Source organism: Conger conger, chromosome 10, assembly GCF_963514075.1.
Source record: "Conger conger chromosome 10, fConCon1.1, whole genome shotgun sequence".
Classification (NCBI taxonomy): Eukaryota; Metazoa; Chordata; class Actinopteri; order Anguilliformes; family Congridae; genus Conger; species Conger conger.
This window is the reverse complement of record NC_083769.1, coordinates 32,567,607-32,587,371: the sequence shown is the minus strand read 5'-3', so window position 1 is coordinate 32,587,371 and position 19,765 is coordinate 32,567,607. Positions and strand designations below refer to the sequence as shown.

Genomic DNA, 19,765 nt, shown 5'->3' with positions numbered 1-19,765 from the left:
TGACTATTATTGACTGACATATTATTTATGCTTGCTATGTTACGAGGCTCTTACATCGAGCAGGACAGAACAGTCCAACCTTCACCAAGTGAGCAGCCCGTCCCTTTCTCACGACGGACACACTCTTTTGTTTATGCGCCACCTTTTTTTTTTTTTTTTTTTTTTGCAAAGCTAAGCAATTACTATTAGCCCATACTTTTTGTTGTCAGAAAAAGATAAGAAATCACTGGAATGACGCCTGAAAGGTCTGGGCTATGTGGGGGAGGCTATAAGTGTAAATTTGGGATGCGTTATCGCGCCCATACCTTCGGTGGAGACGTTGGATGTGTGTGAGATGAGTGGGGCGGTGTGCACACCTGCATGTCTCAGACGTTATTGGGGACCCAGGCTGTCTGTTCGGGATCAGTGGGTGGATAAGCACCTCCGTGTTTCCACTTTCCCTGAGTGCAGCACTTCTCCTCTTATTAGGTTCTCTTCTTCTCTCTTCATCTCCCCTCCCTCTTTCCCCCCCTGCCCTCCCCCCAATGAGACCACACTTTAAAGCCAAGACCACTTCAGCAGTTTATGAACTTCAGGAGGAAGGTTTATTGATTAGACTTGTACATTAAAAATCTAAGCAAAAGAATGACCACTTTACTTATTCAAGAACTGTCCCACCACCCCTCCCTAACAGAAAGACAAAATCCATCACAGGCAATAAAGAACAAGGCCTCACCATAATCAAAATGAAAATGACAATGTCTCTATAAAGAGCCTACATACATTATTTTCAACTGCAATATAACTGCTGGCAGAGACTGGTAAAAGGAAAATAAAATGGACAGAACTCTTACTCTTGTAATGTACAACATGAACAGAATAATTGCCAGTAAAGAGGATTAGCAGAACATTCTCTGGGTCAGTGAGACTGTACCACACCAAGTCAATCTGTTTCTTGCTCTGTCAGTCAATTCAATTCACGAGTGAGTTGAGTTCCATTTAAAACATTTCCTACACCCTAAGCTACACTAGGTGAACAAGATACTGTGTTTGACTGATATTACCCATATTTTTCACAACTCAGGGAAACTTGCTGACAGGGTCAGCTCATTATCATTCAGGGTTGTGGTGACTTATAGATTGCACACTTTTTGGCATCAATTTTAAAAGAAACAAAAAGTAGAAAGGTGACCCAATGTTATTACTTACCAGATGCATTATTCATTGACAGTGTCCTTTGTGATATTACCTCTCTTCAACAGCCATGTATCAGACAATATGTTTGCGCGTATTTAATTTATACGTGGAGGAAGCAATTCTCAGTAGCTGCCCGGTCCTGTCCCATGCAGACTTCCATTATTTCAGGTTACTGAAAGATGGCTGCAGTGAAGATTGGGATCAAAGACTGCACGTATAGTACAATATATAGAACAAAACCAGGTGGGCACATGTACGTAGGAAATAGTTTGCCAGTTTGTGATTACTTTGTGAACCTGTATTTATAGCAGAAAAGCAGCTTCCAGGTCTCATGCAGGTGTGTCTTTCCCCTGAGTAATCCCTGGATTGGCGCTTTGGTTTCTCTTCCTTTGGGATTTGGTGCTGTTTGCAGCTCACTTTCACTCCTGAATCGGGGTGATCAATGCACAGCTACAGCTGGTTGAAGGGGACCAAATCCATTGAACAGTTGATTTGGTTCCATTTTACCAGCTTTAGCAAAGCATTTTTGGGGCTTTTGGACTGCTGTACTTCAAGACTGCCGTAACCTGGATGAGAGAGAGACAGAGAGAGTGCAAGGAGAGAGGAAGAGAGAGAGAGAGAGGGAGAGAGAGAGAGAGACTTGCATTGAATACATGGACTCATATTTGCAAACTATACAGTGATTTATACATTTAATAAATACTGTATATTTTATTTTCAGTGTTACAGAGAACCTTCTTTCTATTCTGTTGGTCTCCTTGCTTTTTTACACCAATGTCATTAGAAGCAATGCAGTTACCAGCTTTTCCCACCACCCACAGCTCACAGCACAGTAAGTAGGCCAGCATCAGAAAGGGTAGGAAACTGAGCTGACATGAATCATATTAAACAAAAGATAGGAAGCCACCTGGAGTCTAAGCAAGGTGCAATGACCCAAACAAGGTAGGCTCACTCCAGCTCTCCAGCACGAAACACTGGAGCAGTTTACTCCATCTGTGAGAAAAAGACCCAGCCCTCCTCGCCGCATATTTGTAATGGCAAGATGTGTGCATAGTGAACATCTAGCGATTGTGCGCACAGTGCACATCTAGTAATTGTGCACAGCATGTAAAGAACACATCTATGTGTTCTTTACGTGAACATTGATGTGAACATTCATATGAACAGTGCGGACTTTCACACAGCCACTTTTAGAAGGCAGTATATAAGGGAAGTACTGTACAATTGTGATAAATTGGTAGTGCGATATTGCCCAATGACCCCCCCCCCCCTCCTACCACACACACACACACACACACACACACACACACACACACACACACCATCTCCACATGCTGTCTACCATTCTGCTGCACCAGAGGACAGGAGAAAAGAAGGGATAAGATTCAGGAGAAGGAAGGGATACTAAGGGGAATGAGATACAGAAGAGGGTGAATGAGGAGATGAGAGAGGGGAAAGGCTAATAAGCCGGTGCTTATAAGAGAGAGCTACAGACAAAACTGAAAACAAATAATTTATCACAGCCTTGTCAATACTGCTAATGAAGCAGGACAATTCAGCACAACTGGAATTAACTCCTGATGACCTCTAGCTTTGCCATTTTCTAATGTCGCTCTGCTCTGTACTTTCTTTCTTTCTTTCTTTCTCCCCCTTCTTTATCTAACCAGATATTTCTCAAACTGTCCTCTCATTTATCGCCACTGCATTTGGCCCCTGGAAGAGTTGGTGATATATTTTTCCTGTAAATAGAATCTGTGCCATATAAAATAAACAGCTTTGGAATTTTTCTCAGACATTTTTTCTTTTCTGTCTTTATAGTAATCCTGACACAGGAGTAGGTTATGTCTGCAGTGGTACCTCCGTTCCCCACTCTATATATTACCTTACCTCCCTCCCCCATACTTGCCCCTCCCCACCACAGTCCCCCAGCCCGGTGGAAATCATTGCAGTTGCGATTGCAGTAAAGCACTCTGCTTTTTCTGACGCGTGGCCAAAGGCACAACTTCAACACTGCTGCGGAGGGGGAGGCAGTGATGTCACAGCTGCGCAAAGACTCCACATGTGCACTGCTCCACCAAGCCAGCCTCATTCAGCAGCGCACAATGCAGCCTGCAGATCTCACCCCATTCAGCAGCACACAGCACAGATCCCACACCGCACAGCGCAGATCCCACACCGCACAGCGCAGATCTCACCCCATTCACCAGCACACAGCGCAGATCCCACACCGCACAGCGCAGATCTCACCCCATTCACCAGCACACAGCGCAGATCCCACACCGCACAGCGCAGATCTCACCCCATTCACCAGCACACAGCGCAGATCCCACACCGCACAGCGCAGATCTCACCCCATTCACCAGCACACAGCGCAGATCCCACCCCATTCACCAGCACACAGCGCAGATCCCACACCGCACAGCGCAGCTCCCACACCGCACAGCGCAGCTCCCACACCGCACAGCGCAGCTCCCACACCGCACAGCGCAGCTCCCACACCATTCACCAGCACACAGCACAGATCCCACACCACACAGCACAGATTCCACCCCATTCAGCAGCTCACAGCGCCCAAATGACCGAGTGCTTTCACAGTGACCTTTTGCTCAGTGCTGCCGTATTCCTAAAAGAGAGCAGGACGGAGAACAGCGGAAAAGCGCTCCTGTGTGTTTATGCACGCCTGCACTATGCTGACGCCCCACAATTCCAGGCAGGGCTTGTACAGAAGTGAGATGTGCTCTTTATAATGTGTACATGCTTTTATACAGAGCGGGACAATGGGGGATACAGGGTATGGGAGGGTGCAGGGGTTGCATTCCCAGCCCTTTTCCTCTGAGTACTCCTGTATGCGATGATAACAGCCGCACATTGTAAATCAAAGTACAATTCAAATAATTATAAAAAGCTAAACAAGCCAAACAAGTGAACGGGCATCTTTTTTCCCCTCTCTCAGCTAATAAACTTGTCATCTGAGAGCAGAGCAAATGGATGAGGGGCCAACTCTGCACAGATAGCAGTCCGTAGAAGAGGAACATGGGGTAGCACACGCTGAAGGACAGAGGGACCTGGCCAGAATTCCCTCTTTCCCAGGGTTTTTTTATTTTTTGCTTAACTTTGCAGTATAGCAGGATCTTTTTCTTTGTGTTTTCTTTCTATTTACATGTGCATGTGTCTGTGTGCTTCTGTGCATACATGTGTGTTTGTGTGTGTGTGTCTTAACTGGCAGAAAGTAGCAGAAATGGATTTAATTATAATGTTAAAAGATAATGACACTGGTGAGGAAAGGCACAGGAACCAAAGTAGTGTCTTGCAGGGGTGACGTCCCACACGGCAAATCCAATTTTCTCATGTGCTTTATTCCAGGTGCAGATAAGAGAGTTAGCTCATCCTTTGATGTGTTTTTATTTTATTTTTTCTGAAGGGCTTTTACATTGTGACTACTGCTCTGCTCTAAACCCCACTCTGATTGTGCTACATAGGCACAATTACAATATCGGTTTTTACACATCTTTCTTTTTTACACACAGAGTTACCTGCAGGGATATTTACCTAAAGTATTGTAGCTTTCAATTAAATTAAATAATTCATAATTCAAATAATTTAATCTATCTTGAATAAGATAGATAGAGTACAGTATAAAGGACAGGTGTTAACTTAATTTTTACATACATGCTGTTGACACAGAAGCACTTCTTTTTTCATTATTACATGGACACATACACAGAAATACAAATATACAGGACCTGTTATCTGGCAAACTAATAGTTTCCATACTGAAGAATGTGGGATCGGTACGTATATTTAATAAATGACGGCGTTGTGGGACTGCGTGGTTCTCACATAGGTTTGAAGGCTAGGTCTATTCTGGTACTATATGCAGCATGACTTTAACATTCCCTGCCTTTTTTCGGAATGAGCGATCCAAGGTTGAGATAGGCGGACGCCTCATACAGGGGGCTACGCGGTCCCCAGAGTGCTTCACACAGGTGGTGGTTTGGAGGGCCCTGACAGCTGGGAATGGGGTGCTATGAATAGCCACGCAGGGGGCTGACACCCTGAACCCAGCCCCGCTGGGGCCGCTGTCACTCCATTACACTCTGATCTTTTTTTGAGCTCCGTTCCAGTCTCTCGCTCCATATGTGGACAGGGCTGCGCTCTGCGCTCTGCGCTCGGCGCTCCCGGCCTGACACACCGCCGCCTCTCAGGCACAGCCGCGACAATAAAGGCAAAGGACACGGAGTTCAGCGCCGCACATCACCTGACACTCTGACTGACAGATTCCACACACGCTTTTTCACTCAGGCCGCGCTGCCCTGTCGAGCTGCCAAGCTGGGTCTTTCGCCAACATCATCATATCTAAATAATTTGTTACTGTGTTAAGGTTTTTTTAAAAACTTTTTAACTAAAATATTTTTTTTACCAAAAGCAATAGCATGTTTGGTATCCCATCGATAATTTTATATAGAAAAACAGCATGTTTCTTTTGCGGACTGCATTGTGTAGGAGTATACAGTGTTTGCTAAAAATGCAGTGTTGTGGAGTGAGAGGTGTGCTGGGAGCTGTAATTCATTGTTATTGTGAGGTATCCTGAGAAGTAACTCACCAGTTCCAACTGAGGAAAACAGTACATGCTCATGGCCTGTAAATTTGAATTGGCCAGCCAGCTAATTACATTAATTGACTTCCTGTAAAGTCACAAGTTGACCTTTGATCCAGCTATAAACTTTAACAAGGTGGGCGCCTGACGTCCAGCAGGTTGAGAAAAGACTTTATTTATCTTCTGTGTTTATTTATCGGAAAAGACAAAAGACAAGCGAGGCAGGTGAGCAGGGGTGAGAAACGGCTTCCCTGTGTGTATAAAGTAACCGGAATGAGGCCTGCTCCTGGGGGCGAGGCCTGGGATTTGGAGTTTGGTTGGATGCCCTGCTCAGGCAGCCCAGGTCAGGGGGAACGGGGAGAGCTGCTGCAGTGCAGTGCCAGCTTCTCCCCCCTGCATTCGGACGTGAGCGCCGCTCTGGCCCTGACTCAGCACTATTTCCTCTCTTGATTGGTTGATCCACGGAAAAGCCTGTATGGAACTACCCTTTCAATTTGTTCAAAAACTTGAAAATAAATAAAAAATAAATAAATCTCTCCCCATCTGCAGTCTATTCTCTCGAGCCCTTTCGTTCGATTGGTGAAAATAATGAAAATGAGCAACTGTCTCTTTCATGAGTTTCCAGTATTTTTATTGTGCTTTATCGGAAATTATTTCTAAAAATTACCATCCTGCTGCTTTATTGGGGATAAGCTGTGTTAAATACTGCTTTCTAAAAAAAAATTGCTTTAGAATGATTTAATCCAAAGAACAGTTTTATTTCCTAACCTTTTAATCTAACTATAGCACTCTTTTAAAAAATCAATAGCAATTTAGATTACATATTTAATTATTTTCTTTCTCTTTCTTTGAATAAAATACAACAGATATATGTATTACTTTTATGATCTGAGACTACTGCGTTGCTGCCGCAGCCAGCGAAGAAGAAGAAGAAAAAAAACCTTCCTATGGGTCAATCTAATCTTGCTTAATAGCAGTTTACTCTTCGACGCAACATTTTTCTTGTTGGCCTCGACAGTTTCAAATGAGATTGCTGAATCTCTCTCCTCAATAACGCTTTTACTGGTGCTGGCCCGGGCCTTTAGATACTCGTGCAGTAAAATTCTTTACGGATGTGGACGGGAGAACTGTTGGACAGAGATCTCTAACTGCGCTGCCGAGTGGCTTCGCCCTGCTGTCAGGCTGCTGTCTCCTTCCCTACTCTGTCTGGCAGGGACATAATGTATATATTCAGCATTTAATGTTCCCTGTCGCAGCGCAGAGTCCAGACAAAAGGAGGGGGAGCAAGAAGAAAGAACCTTTAACGGAAGAGGAAGAAGGGGAAGACAACAAAGAAAGGGAACGCAAGGAAGAATAAAAATATGAAGGAGAAGAAGAAACAACTAACGGAAAGATGCAAACGAATGCGGAGGACAATCACGAAGAAGAAGGGAAGAGGAGGTGGGTAGTCAAAAAGAAGACGGTGGGAAAATGTAATGAAGCCATGCAGAAAAAGACAAGAACAAAGAGTACTTGTGTTGTAGATAAACATATATATTGGAAGAGGCAATGTTGAATGTAAATAAGATAGATAGAGGAATGAAATAAAGCTGCAGTAAGTGACTGTGCTGTTCTGCTCCAGCGGTGTCCCTGCCCGGCCGGTCTGCTGTCTCTCTCCCTCTGCAGCGAATGAGCGAGCCGCGCTTCCACCTTCCCCTGATTCTCACACCGATCACGCCTCTGTGGCCCGCCAGCCAATCTCCCCTTAACGAAGTACGGCCACTTAAATATTTTAACCGTGCATTCATTACCATCAATGGCAGGAGCACAAAAGGCCTGATATACACTTCACTGTGAAATAAATCCAGTGTGTTTAAACTGCTGCAGCAGGTCGAGTGGAAAATGCCTCAGTGACACATATTCTATTGTGCGCCGTGGCATCCCATTGTCGCCTGAACTACTGGCTGCTCCTCTCTTACAGTTTTCATTCTGCTCATAGAACAAAAAGGCCATTGCGTTAAATATTTTGACTTTTTTTGAAATAATGCATCTAAATGGCCGTCTGAATTCTTTGGATGTATGTATATCTGTTTTCCTTCTTAGTATGGATTTTACCATACATCAATATAATAAAGTAACTCAAAAGATGGTTCCACTTCTACGGAATTAAAGGAAGCGACTTTCCGCAATATGCAGGTCTAAGAAGACAGTAGCAGTCAATACAGGACTGTTTTCACCTTGATTTTTAACACCAGTGATGTACGTGATGTATGAGTTCTGTATCTGAAATTTTGGGACTTTGGTAACTATTGCCACAGGATTTTGGGCAGAGAATTCTCACTGCTGATCCAGACATAGCCCTCAAACCTAATTCTGCCTTTCATAGCTCTTCCAGGCTCATCCAGTCTCTTTCCCAAAGGGGAGCCGGACAAAAACCCATGCTGAGATGAAATGGCAGTGTCAAGATATTGTAGATAAGAAAATACATTTATATTGCGCTATTTATAATCCCTTACAAACTTTACAAAAAAATCTAGTAAAATAAAGTGCTGCTCTTATTTTGATTCATGCAATGTGGTGCTAGCACTGGGTGATTTTAGCACTAAATGGATTAATTGGATGAATTAGTTTATATGCAATAGATTAACTGTTTGGGAAGCTGACACATTCACCTATTGACTGCACTCATTAAAATGAACTTGTAAGGACTTAGATAGCAGGGTTGAAGGGGAACACAATGTACTACTGAGTCAATGGGCTGTGGAATTTTTCAGCATAAGAGCTGGGGTAGGTGGAGCCATGAAGATCCACACAGAACGGGGCAGCGTGATTCTGCTGAAGAAAGGACCTGTGTTATGCCACACTGCAGGAATGCAGATACAAATCCTGGAGCATAGCAGAAAAATGTGTGATGTATGAAAAATAAAAAAGTATATCTGCTCAATTGAGAAGAAAACTGCAGAGTCTTCTCACTCGCTTGAGCGACTGGAGTTACATACTGTATGTGAGAGTTTGTGGCGTGATTAGAGCTATGATCAGGCAGTTAGAAACAGTTGCCGGACATCAAGACTGAAGTGTTACTCTAACCTATCAGGGCTGTGCTTGTGTGTGAAGTGTTACTCTATTAGGGCTGTGCTTGTGTGTGAAGTGTCACTCTATTAGGCCTGTGCTTGTGTGTGAAGTGTTACTCTATCAGGGCTGTGCTTGTGTGTGAAGTGTTACTCTATTAGGGCTGTGCTTGTGTGTGAAGTGTTACTCTATTAGGCCTGTGCTTGTGTGTGAAGTGTTACTCTAACCTATTAGGGGTGTGCTTGTGTGTGAAGTGTTACTCTATTAGGCCTGTGCTTGTATGCGAAGTGTTACTCTATCAGGACTGTGCTTGTGTGTGAAGTGTTACTCTATTAGGGCTGTGCTTGTGTGTGAAGTGTTACTCTAACCTATTAAGGGTGTGCTTGTGTGTGAAGTGTTACTCTATTAGGCCTGTGCTTGTATGCAAAGTGTTACTCTATCAGGACTGTGCTTGTGTGTGAAGTGTTACTCTATTAGGGCTGTGCTTGTCTGTGAAGTGTTACTCTATTATGGCTGTGCTTGTGTGTGAAGTGTTACTCTATTAGGGCTGTGCTTGTGTGTGAAGTGTTACTCTATTAGGGCTGTGCTTGTGTGTGAAGTGTTACTCTATTAGGCCTGTGCTTGTGTGTGAATACTCTAACCTATTATGACTGTGCTTGTGTGTGAAGTGTTACTCTAACCTATTAGGGGTGTGCTTGTGTGTGAAGTGTTACTCTATTAGGCCTGTGCTTGTGTGTGAAGTGTTACTCTATTAGGGCTGTGCTTGTGTGTGAAGTGTTACTCTAACCTATTAGGCCTGTGCTTGTGTGTGAAGTGTTACTCTATTAGGCCTGTGCTTGTGTGTGAAGTGTTACACTAACCTGTTAGGCCTGTGCTTGTGTGTGAAGTGTTAGGTACCCTATAGTACCTAACTCTTCCTCTTGCCAGGAAGGACATAGTTAGGTCCCATCAATTTGTTTCACCTCCAAGTCCTTTCAAAGACACTTACAAGTCTGAGTACCCCATCTATATTGTTCCAATAACTACCAGACTTTCCTTCCATTACAATTTTAATGAAGAAACACAGCCAAGGTCTTAGCAATATAGCTACATACAGATGGGTCTAGACAATAATTATTATCACTATGGTCGTATTAATATTTACAGTACTGATTACTGCAATAATAAAGCAGTTATAATAGTTAGAGTACAAATGCAAAGCAATTATTTAAAACACTCCATAACTGCTAGACTAGATCAAAAACATAATACTTCATGTGTATGAGTGATTAATTTTCAATATCTAGCTCTCCCAAGGCTCTTTACGACCATCTCTCTCTCTCACCCCCCATTTTCTCTCTCTCTCTCTCTCTCTCTCTCTCTCTCTCACTTGCTCTCTCTCTCTTTCAGCTTTAAACCTAAACCTCGCCACGGTTGTGGAATGCTAACAAGGTTCTTACTGACGCTGCACTCCTGAAATATATGTGCACTTAAAGGAGTCTGTGTGATCAGGGATGCAGGCTGCAGCACCGAGTCTCCTCTCACCTGTGCAGCAGTTCTGACACCCGGCTGCACAACACTCACAAGTGCTGCTCCCAATTAAACCCCTCTTACAGGAGAGCTCAAGGAGAGTTCACAGGCCACACGTACACACACACATACCGATGCTCACCGAGACACACGCAAACACATTAATGCTACATCAACAGAAGTAATATATCTGTGCGTGCGGCATGTACTTCAACATCAAGTAAACACCTGTCCTATTTACTGACCTGTATTGATCTTATATAGGCTGTAACTATTGGTCACACTAATTTCCTATGATCAAATTAATTAAACACAACGGCACTGCCTTGAAAGCCGTCATCTTCATATGCTTTTCTCAGCCATCATGGTAAATACTATATCTATTGTTTCTATAGCGACAGAAGACACCTAACCCCTGAATGCTCCTGACGAGCTGGTCGGTGCCTTACATGGCAGCCAATCGCCGTTGGTGTGTGAGTGTGTGTATGAATGTGTGAATGAGAAGCATCAATTATACAACACTTTGGATAAAGGCACTATATAAATGCCAACCATTTACCATTTATTACTAATATAAATATAATTTTCCCATTCTGTGTACTTTGTTAAAGATAAGAGTCTACTGTAAAAAATAAAATACACAATGAAGGGAAATTGTCCAAGGTTTAAGACTTCTGAAAAAAAAAAAAAAAAAAAAAAAAAAAAATCTTAAGGACTTCTACACTTTAGTACTGCATAGCTTTTAAAATACAAAGCCTGCACTGCATGTGGTACACGTATAATAAAGAACATGTATAATAAAAAATAATTTCATAAATATTGATAAAAGATAGATGCCTTTCAGGACAAAGACATTAAAAAATGTATTTTCAAGAGAAGTAATTGCAGCAGTAAGTGAATTAATCTTGAAAATGCAGAGGTATGAAAATGGCAACAGAAAAGTTTTTTTTTTTCCCCGACATTGACAAGCGAATTCTGTCATCTGAGTGCCCTTGTTCTTTTAATTACAGCCTGCTGGTTTACAGCTCCAATGAATTTTAATTATCCAACTTGTTAATTTTTGGAAGCATATCCATTTCATATTGTGGAGTAATTCTGAGGATCTGGAGTGAACATAATTGGACGTAGAAATTGTTTGTTCCCGGGGTTACCCAACACAGCTTCTATTTCCACTTCCTCACACACAGGCAGGTCCTCGCAAATGTGCAAACACACACACATATTAACACACAAACAGACACTCACTGTGACCCAAATATAAAATTATTCTCACAAATTTGCAATGGCACACATTTACTCTTACACACCGATACACACAAATTTGCAAAGACACACAATTATTCTCACGCTTATACACACAAATGTGCAAGCCCAATGCAAACGCAGGCAGATGAATTCATGCACAGTCTGAAATGTGCTAACTGTTAAAAATTTAATAGGTGACAAGATGCGTCTCTGGAAAATAATTCTTAATACATGATCTCTCAATTCCTGTTTCAGAGTTTGTTTTCCTCTGCACCATGTTAAACTAGGTGTTATTGGATTTTAAATACGAGCAGATGTCCCTTTAATTGATTGAAACAAATTGCCGCTACATTGATTCTGGTTTTATTGTTCCATCCGCTACACGTGTGATGGGAAATAGGGAAGGATTGGAGTGAGTTGATGCAGTCAGCCATTAAAGTGGAGGACCTTTCTGATTGACTCTTCAACAGAAGACTTGTCCTCAAGCGAGGGCTGGTGGATAAATAAATGTTGATAAAAGTTGGAATCAAGTCCTTATCAGCACTCAATTCACGTAATAATTCTAGATGTTTTTATTAGTTAATTTTTTCCTGTCATTTTGAAAAGGGTGAATTGTTTTAAAATGTAATTTTAATTTTAGTTTAGCTCTTTTTTGCTTACACCATTGGAATGATTTACGTATCAGTTTGTAAATAATGTATTTGAAATTCAATGTCTGAAATATTTATTCAAACATTTTCTGTGATAATCTGTGACAAAGTATACGTCTCTTCATTTGAATTTTCCAGGGGATACTCAAAGCAGTGCATGCTGGGAGGTACATTAGCTGTGCATACAGTAGTTGACTTGGGCCTGTGTGCCCTGTATTGTGACTGACCTTCCCACTAGGTATAGATGGCTGCCTAAAATGCCTTTGTTCACCCTTAGTCGGTCCGCACATTTATTTTGATGTGGAGCTATCAAGGGAAAAAAAACGTCCAAACATTTTTATGTCTTTAGATAAAAAGTGACCTGCTCTAGACATTAATTTACAACTGTGTATATATATATATATATATATAAAGTTAACAGTGATTTCCGTGGGAAAATTCATTACTATGACAGCAAAAATTGTAGAAGTAGTAAGAAAATTTATATAGGCCTTATGCAACCAAACAAAATCAATGTTCATTCAATGCAAGAATAGACAATTTATCCAATGTGGAGACCTGGCGAGAACAGTTTACACCAAAAATATATATTTATCGTGATACATGAAAATTACCAACTACACTTACTGTCCACATACTGTTGTATAATTTAGCTGAAATTAAAAAAATAATAATTTTTTATATTTGGGTGACGGGTAGCACTCTGTAGCACTATTAGCTGGCTGTTTTGCTCATATGGCAAACTGTCATTCTTTTCTCAGTCAGTAGTGAAAAAATCTATGCTTGCCTATTTATCTACTGCATGAGTTTACACAGAGACATTATTGCATGCACTGGTTTTCATGTAAATATTTTACAGTTAAAGTGAACTCGAATAATGTCAGAATGACGCAATATACACTATATCAGATAGATGCCAGCACCGCATTCTGAGCTATAGTAAATCCAGGCACATCAAACTACCTGCTATCCAATGCTGCAGTGGGTTTGAGTTTAATACACCTCACTGTGAGATCATGCTATAGATTCATCCCACTACACCCCAGCGCCTTCTGATCAACCACACTACACCACGCCATGGCTCACTACGCCCCATTGCACCCTTCCGTAATCACCCCTACCCTGCCCCAAACCCCAGTAATTACCACCACGCATCAGCGAAATGCCCTGCGCTCACCTAGGCCTCCCATCCTCCGCACCCTGTAAAGCGGCTCCACCTCTCTGTGCCCCATTGCAGTGCAGCGCCCTGCAGCCCAGCGGACAGCCCCGCGCTACTCTGCGCCGTATTTCACCGCGCTGCGCCCTCAGCGTGGCCAGACTGCCCGCCATGGCGCTGGTATAGCGCTGGTATAGCGGCCCCCTGGTCCGATGGCTTTGCCTGTCTCAGCACCGTGCCGCAGTCAGCATTGTTGCATATTTAATGTCCTGATGAGCGCTTCCACCTGCTGACACAGGCAAAGTGACAGAACAATACGCGCCCCCCCAACCTCCCCCCCACCCCCCCACCCCCGCTGCCCGGAACACCACCATCAATCCAGTCTGCCCTCACGCGCGCGTCTCTACCCCCCCCACTCTCTCTCTCCCTTATTTTAACCTTCTCTCTCTCTCTCTTAATGAATCAAGTGGGCTCAGCTCCACCCTGATCCCTGTTGTCCAGGCACAGGTGCTGCTATTACACATGAACACACAGATACACGCACACACACGCACACACACACACACAACCGCTACATTTAGATATAGGCGCCACAAATATCCAGCAAATGCCTTATTTCCTTCCTTCCATGCTTTGCTAATTTTGTTGTTTATTAGTAAGCATTTGAATATTACGCTATTTAGACTCCTGTCTTGGTGTATTTCTGTAACAGGCCAGAGAAAACGGTTTCCGTCCACGGGTAGTTAAACAATTCACATAAGAGAATCATTCACTCAACAACACTTACAGGAAGTTTCATTAAAAAACAAGGATGCTGTAAAATGGCAATGGAAGGCGATAGAAACGCTGACTCTGGCAGCTGTTTTTTCAGATTGTCAGGCATCTCTGCAGTCCGCTCTCCTGCGCGGCCCAGGGAGGCACGCAAACCATCTTCTGCTCACGGCAACGGTGCTCTCTACACGCACGGTTCCCAGAGAAGTTCTGTCTCAGTCTGCCTTTCTGTCCTCCAGCCTGTCTGTCTGTCTGTCTGTGTGTGTGCTTGAATGCGCCGGGTCTCTCCTGCCTGGGATACATACTTCTTTACATTCCATAGTTGCTCTTGTTCATATGGGCATATAAAGAAGTATGTCTCCCAGACAGGTACTTTTCACACATTCACTGGTCCTCCATTCCACTCCACTGCGAGCGAAAGTGCCGATTCAGGCCGTTTCCCCTCGGACTTCCCAGTGCCCCTCAGTACACGACCGGAGAAATTCCCCAAACGCCGCTCAGCCAGCACCCTCGCTATCAAACTCATCAATTCCACCATATTCATTGTATGTAATATAGTAATTTTAGCTGCATGGTCTTTAGCATAAATTCTTCAAAGCCATTCTTAGTCTGTCATGTAATACACACACAAAGACGCACACACTCACATGCACACATAAAATGGAAAATGCTAATAAATATCTCAAAATACAATAATTACAATCCTATTATATTGTTCTCTGAGGTGCTCCTTCACACTTCCATGCATCATTTATCCACCTTACTGAAAATCAGATTTAACATCTGTAAAATCTGTGAAATATTAAAATAGTAAATGAAATAATCAAATAAATAAATGAATTAATAAATAAGACCCTACACATACTGGTACATACAGTGTACGGTGCACTTTTAGAAATGTATCATCTTACACTTGTTTTAGTTCACCCTTATGCATCGCAGCTGCTCTGCGTTTTAAAACATTGCAGTGCCACTAAGGAAAATGAGCGGGTCATCTCTCCTTGGCTTTGTACAAGGTATATTTTGCATGCGCAGAACATCACAGTGTTCACCTTGAGTGTAACGTCAGAGGTACAGTTACAGTAGAAGACGCAGTAGGATTTCAGCTTACCGAGTATGCAGCTGGCCGGAGAGCTCTCCCTCTCTTTAGAAAGACCATGTACCATGAAAAAATAAAACAAAGAAGGAACACCTCTTCCTTTTCTTCCCTTTCCATTTAGTCATTCAGCGTTCAGGTGCTGCCTCTGCAGTCTTTCTTACTGTGAGAACACCCCCAGAACCCCCCCCCCCATCCGGCTCCCAAAACCTTCCAAAAACTTTTTGTCCGAAGCAGAGCCTCACCGGCTCTCCAGTCTGCGGCTCCGACCCACGGAGGACTGTGAAGGTTATAGCTACAGGAGAAACCAGCTGGGATGGGAGAATCTTACATCCAGCCTGCCTGTCCCACTATCTCTCTTCCCTTCTCCTCTTGTGTCTCTGTATCTGTCTATGTCTTGCACTGCCTTTCTCTCTTTCAGTCTGTTCACCCCCCTCTCTCTCTGTCTGCCCCTCTTACACTCTCTTTCTCTGTCTGCCTCACACACTCACTCTCTCTCTCTCCCACTCTGTCTCTCTCTCCCTCTCTCTCTCTCTCTCCGAGCTCTAAAGCTCTTGTAACAATGTAGTCCGGGAGGAATGTACAGACAGTGATGATGGTATTGAATGGCAGCCTATTATAGTCAGGTGTGAGGAGCAGACTGAGTGAACCCAGGGCGCTTTCAGGTCACCTGTATATGTGTGTATTGTGTGTGTTTATCTGTGTGTGCGTGTGTGTGTGTGTGCATACACGTTTATTCACATGAAGGCATGTGTTTTGATTGGGTGTTACAGTAAGTGTCTTAACTCAGAAGTGAGTGACCTCTGCTCACCTGAGGTACCCCCTCCCCCATCCTCTGATCCTGACCTAAACCCGTTCCCCACCCCTGCCCTGACAGATCAATACCAATTTATAGGCAAATGCGCAGAGGCTGACTCATTCTCCTAATGAATTTTGCCACCTCTCACATTGGACCTTTCAGGAACACTCTTCCTGGGGCTTTGGGTGAACTCATAGGGGGAGGGGTGCGCAGGGCAGGGCAGGGCGACATGCCTGCCCCAGCGGAGCTTTCCCTAAAGGGACATTTTGACACGGAATGGCGGCCGCTTGCCTCTGCTTTGATGCGACAGAAGCATGTGCATGTGCGACTGAAGTGCCAGGCACATACGTTATGTGTTGTCTGGCACAATCCACTGTGGGCTTGCCACTGGGATCTGCCGTGGCTGTGATGGTATTGGTAGTGATTACTCTGACACTCGCAGAGATGGGCTTGATAGGCCATTGAATATGAAATTTAACAAACACAATGTTGTACATTATGAATTTTTGCCCCAAAGGTAAAGTGGAGATTTAAATGTGTCGCCTGTGGCGCTGTTACTGTATGACACGATGATGACTATGATTTTAAATGTTGCCTTTGTTTTTTTTTTAGCTTGAGGGCAAAAACACAATAGCATGTAATTAATGAATGGTGAGGCACATACTGGCTTTTCAATGAAGAGTAAATGCGACACAAATGCGACAGTCGCCTCGTGTGCATGTGAAAAGGCGAGCCAGAGAAAGAGCGTGCGCAAGGCTTGTGTAACATACACTCACTTCATGACAAAAGGGAGAAATTTGATACAAACTGTATTCATATTAACAGGCAAAAAAAACACACAAGAAAACAATTAAAACTAACACGCAATGGCAAACATTGCGTTAGCCTAGCACATGGATGCACAGCTGCCTGCCTTGAACACTGGACCCCAGCACTGTGTATATCAGTGTGTCTTGTGAGTAATTAAGCTAAAAGTCTTCCTCATAAATCACACTGGTTTCATTCCTTCTTTTCCCCCCTACTGTCAATGAGAAGCAGGTTTGTGTAAATCACAGCCCGAGATAATAACTATAGGAGACCCCTTGTTTCTCCTGCCATTTCCCCATTACCGCAAATGGAGCACATCTATGCTCCACTACTGCCTATCAACCGCATTGTATGGTTTTTAAAAACAAACTAATAAATAAATAAATAAATATGGCACATAACCAAGTAGACTAAGATTAACTGGAATGTCCCTCGTACTTCTCCCATGTTCTGTACCAGCTCCCAAAGCCAGGTGATTTACAATTTTGCATCTTACGCACACCGCAGTCCATTTATACAGCAGGAGAAACTGGGTTAAAGCACGCTTTTACTCAAGGGTACAGCGCAACTGTGTCCTTCCACTCACAGTAGAACACGCTACCGCAACACCAGTCCGCTGCACGTACCTGCACAGCCCACGGTATCTATACGTAAAATACATGCGCATAGGTCAGCTCAGTGTTGTGTTCCCTCTAAAAGTATTTGAGAGAGGGAGGGAGGCAGAGACAAAAGGACAGAGTGGCAAACTGAAAAAGATCAGCACTGTCTCAATTACTTCCAAAGTCGCAACGCGGGCTAAATGTCTTATCTCAGTGCAGCTGTAGTCTTTCAATCAGGGTCCATCTGCCTAACTCCTTCAACACCTCCACTAGCTGTGCACACCCTGTGACTCCCATACCCAAGGACAGAGACACACGGAGCTCACACCTATCCCCTCCACTCCCCCAATCTCTTCCCAGAACTGGAGTCAGTCCCTTTCACCACTGAGCTCCTTCTCGAGTTACACGGGCACACACACACACACACAGTGTGCTGGCCTCCACTTATGATCACATCTCAAATGACAGTACGCATACATCCATACACGCATAGATATATATTTTTATGCACTCTTAAACATAATAATAATAATAATGCCTCAAAACAACCAAAGCCATCAATGTTTGTCAATATCAATATAACATGTAATTAAAATAATGCAAAGAATGAACATTTATGCATCATCACTGTAATCTTCTGAAAAATCAAAAACATCTAAGAGAGAAAGACAGGAGTCTGTTCTTGCACAGGAAGAAGTTAGTCTAACTTCCTGGTTTATCAAACAGCGGAGAGACATTAAAACAAGGAAAAAGGACAAACATTTTTGCTCTTTTTTTTTTAATCCATTATTCTGCCCGTGTCCATTAAACCTCCCATATTGTGTCCTGTGGGCTGTGTTTAAAAGGCTCTCTCTCTCTAACCTTGCAAAGTGATCGCGTGTCAAAGGTCTAACGTTTCAATGTAGATCATTCCAATGTGGACTGCTGGCTCGGCAGATTCCTTTATTATGCGGTGTGTTACAGAAAAGAGGGGAAGAGAGAGAAAAAGCGATAAAATAAAAAGCCTTTTTCTTTTCTTCGTAACATATCGGTAAATCATTAAGTAAAAATTAACAATTAAAAAAAATAAAATAAACGTAAGGCTGGGGCGACTAAGGGGCTGGGGAGGGTGCGAATTTGTTTTTTAAAAAGGGTAAAACCTCACAGCCCTTCTGAAAGCCCTGTGAGCTAACGGGTCTGCCCCTCCACAGCCTGCGCTGGCTGCGGTCCGGTTCAGTCACAGCGCGGCGCTGCCCACGTCCCGGCCTTCATGTGAGCTAAAACTACTCTGACAAGCGCAGGATGCCCTGCTCTCCGCCGTCACCATGAAAGTGTCAGAACCACAGAGCGAGAGGGAGAGCTGTCAGACAGACCGTTCACACGCACACACACACACACACACACACACACACACGCACACACGCGCGCAGGCACGTACCGGTGTGACGGTGATCCAGCGCCGGGAGCAGCAGCCCGTGCGGAGCGGTCGGAGGAGAGCCGGTCCGTTGTATGGAGCTGAATCAGCTTTTGAGAGTTAGGGACGCAGGGAGGAGGGTCAGGGAGGCGGAAACACACCCGCTCTCCCCGCACGCTGTCTGACAGCACTCATGGTCAATCTCTCATGTGGGGCAGGGGAGGAGAGAGGGGGGAAAGGGCTGAGCAGGAGGGGAGGATGGAAAAGGCCCCTCCGAGAAGCTCCCAATCATTTCAGCCCATTTAAATAAAAAAAAATAAAAAAATCTTATTGGTGCAGTATTTTTTTTTTTTTTCCTTGGGAAAAAAAAAAACGCACCTAATCGCTGCCATTGCTTTCTCAGAACCTGTCCAATCAGAATTACCTAAATAAAACATAATGAGAGAAATGGATAAATGATAGAGTGAGGGTGGACAATGTGCAGAGCTGAAGGACAAAGCTGGGAGAGAGAGTGTGTGTGTGTCTGTGAGAGAGAGAGAGAGAGAGAGAGAGAGAGAGTGTGAGAGAGACAGAGAGAGAGTTTCCCTAGAGCTTCGGGGTAGGAAAGCAGCAGAGAGAAGCAGCTCAGAGGTTTTCTCTCCAAACCTCCAGTCTCTCTCTTTCCTTCCCCATCTCCTGTCCGCAATGATCACCCTGTCCCACACTACCGCTCCCTACGCTCCACATCCAGAGGTGTTCGCCCAGAAAAGAGGTCAGAGTGAACTCAGAATGAACCAAGCAGGAGGAAAGGATGGACCCAAAGGAAAAAAGAAGGTAGGAAAGTCAACTGGTCCTGGAGCAGTGAGAAAGCGGCGAGCGATGACGGCCAAAAAGTGCGCAGATCTAGTGAATAAGAAAAAGAACAGATTCTTACGCGCCT

At 43.8% G+C, this 19,765-nt stretch overlaps 1 long non-coding RNA gene across 1 annotated transcript; it reads right to left on the bottom strand.

Annotated features, from left to right (window-relative positions):
- Positions 1-557: 557 nt before the first annotated feature.
- LOC133139426 (uncharacterized) lies at positions 558-18,997 on the bottom strand. The gene is made up of 2 exons (XR_009709816.1): positions 18,871-18,997; positions 558-1,742 (listed from the first exon to the last, which is right to left on the bottom strand). It is a non-coding gene; the product is annotated as an uncharacterized LOC133139426 (long non-coding RNA).
- Positions 18,998-19,765: the final 768 nt, after the last annotated feature.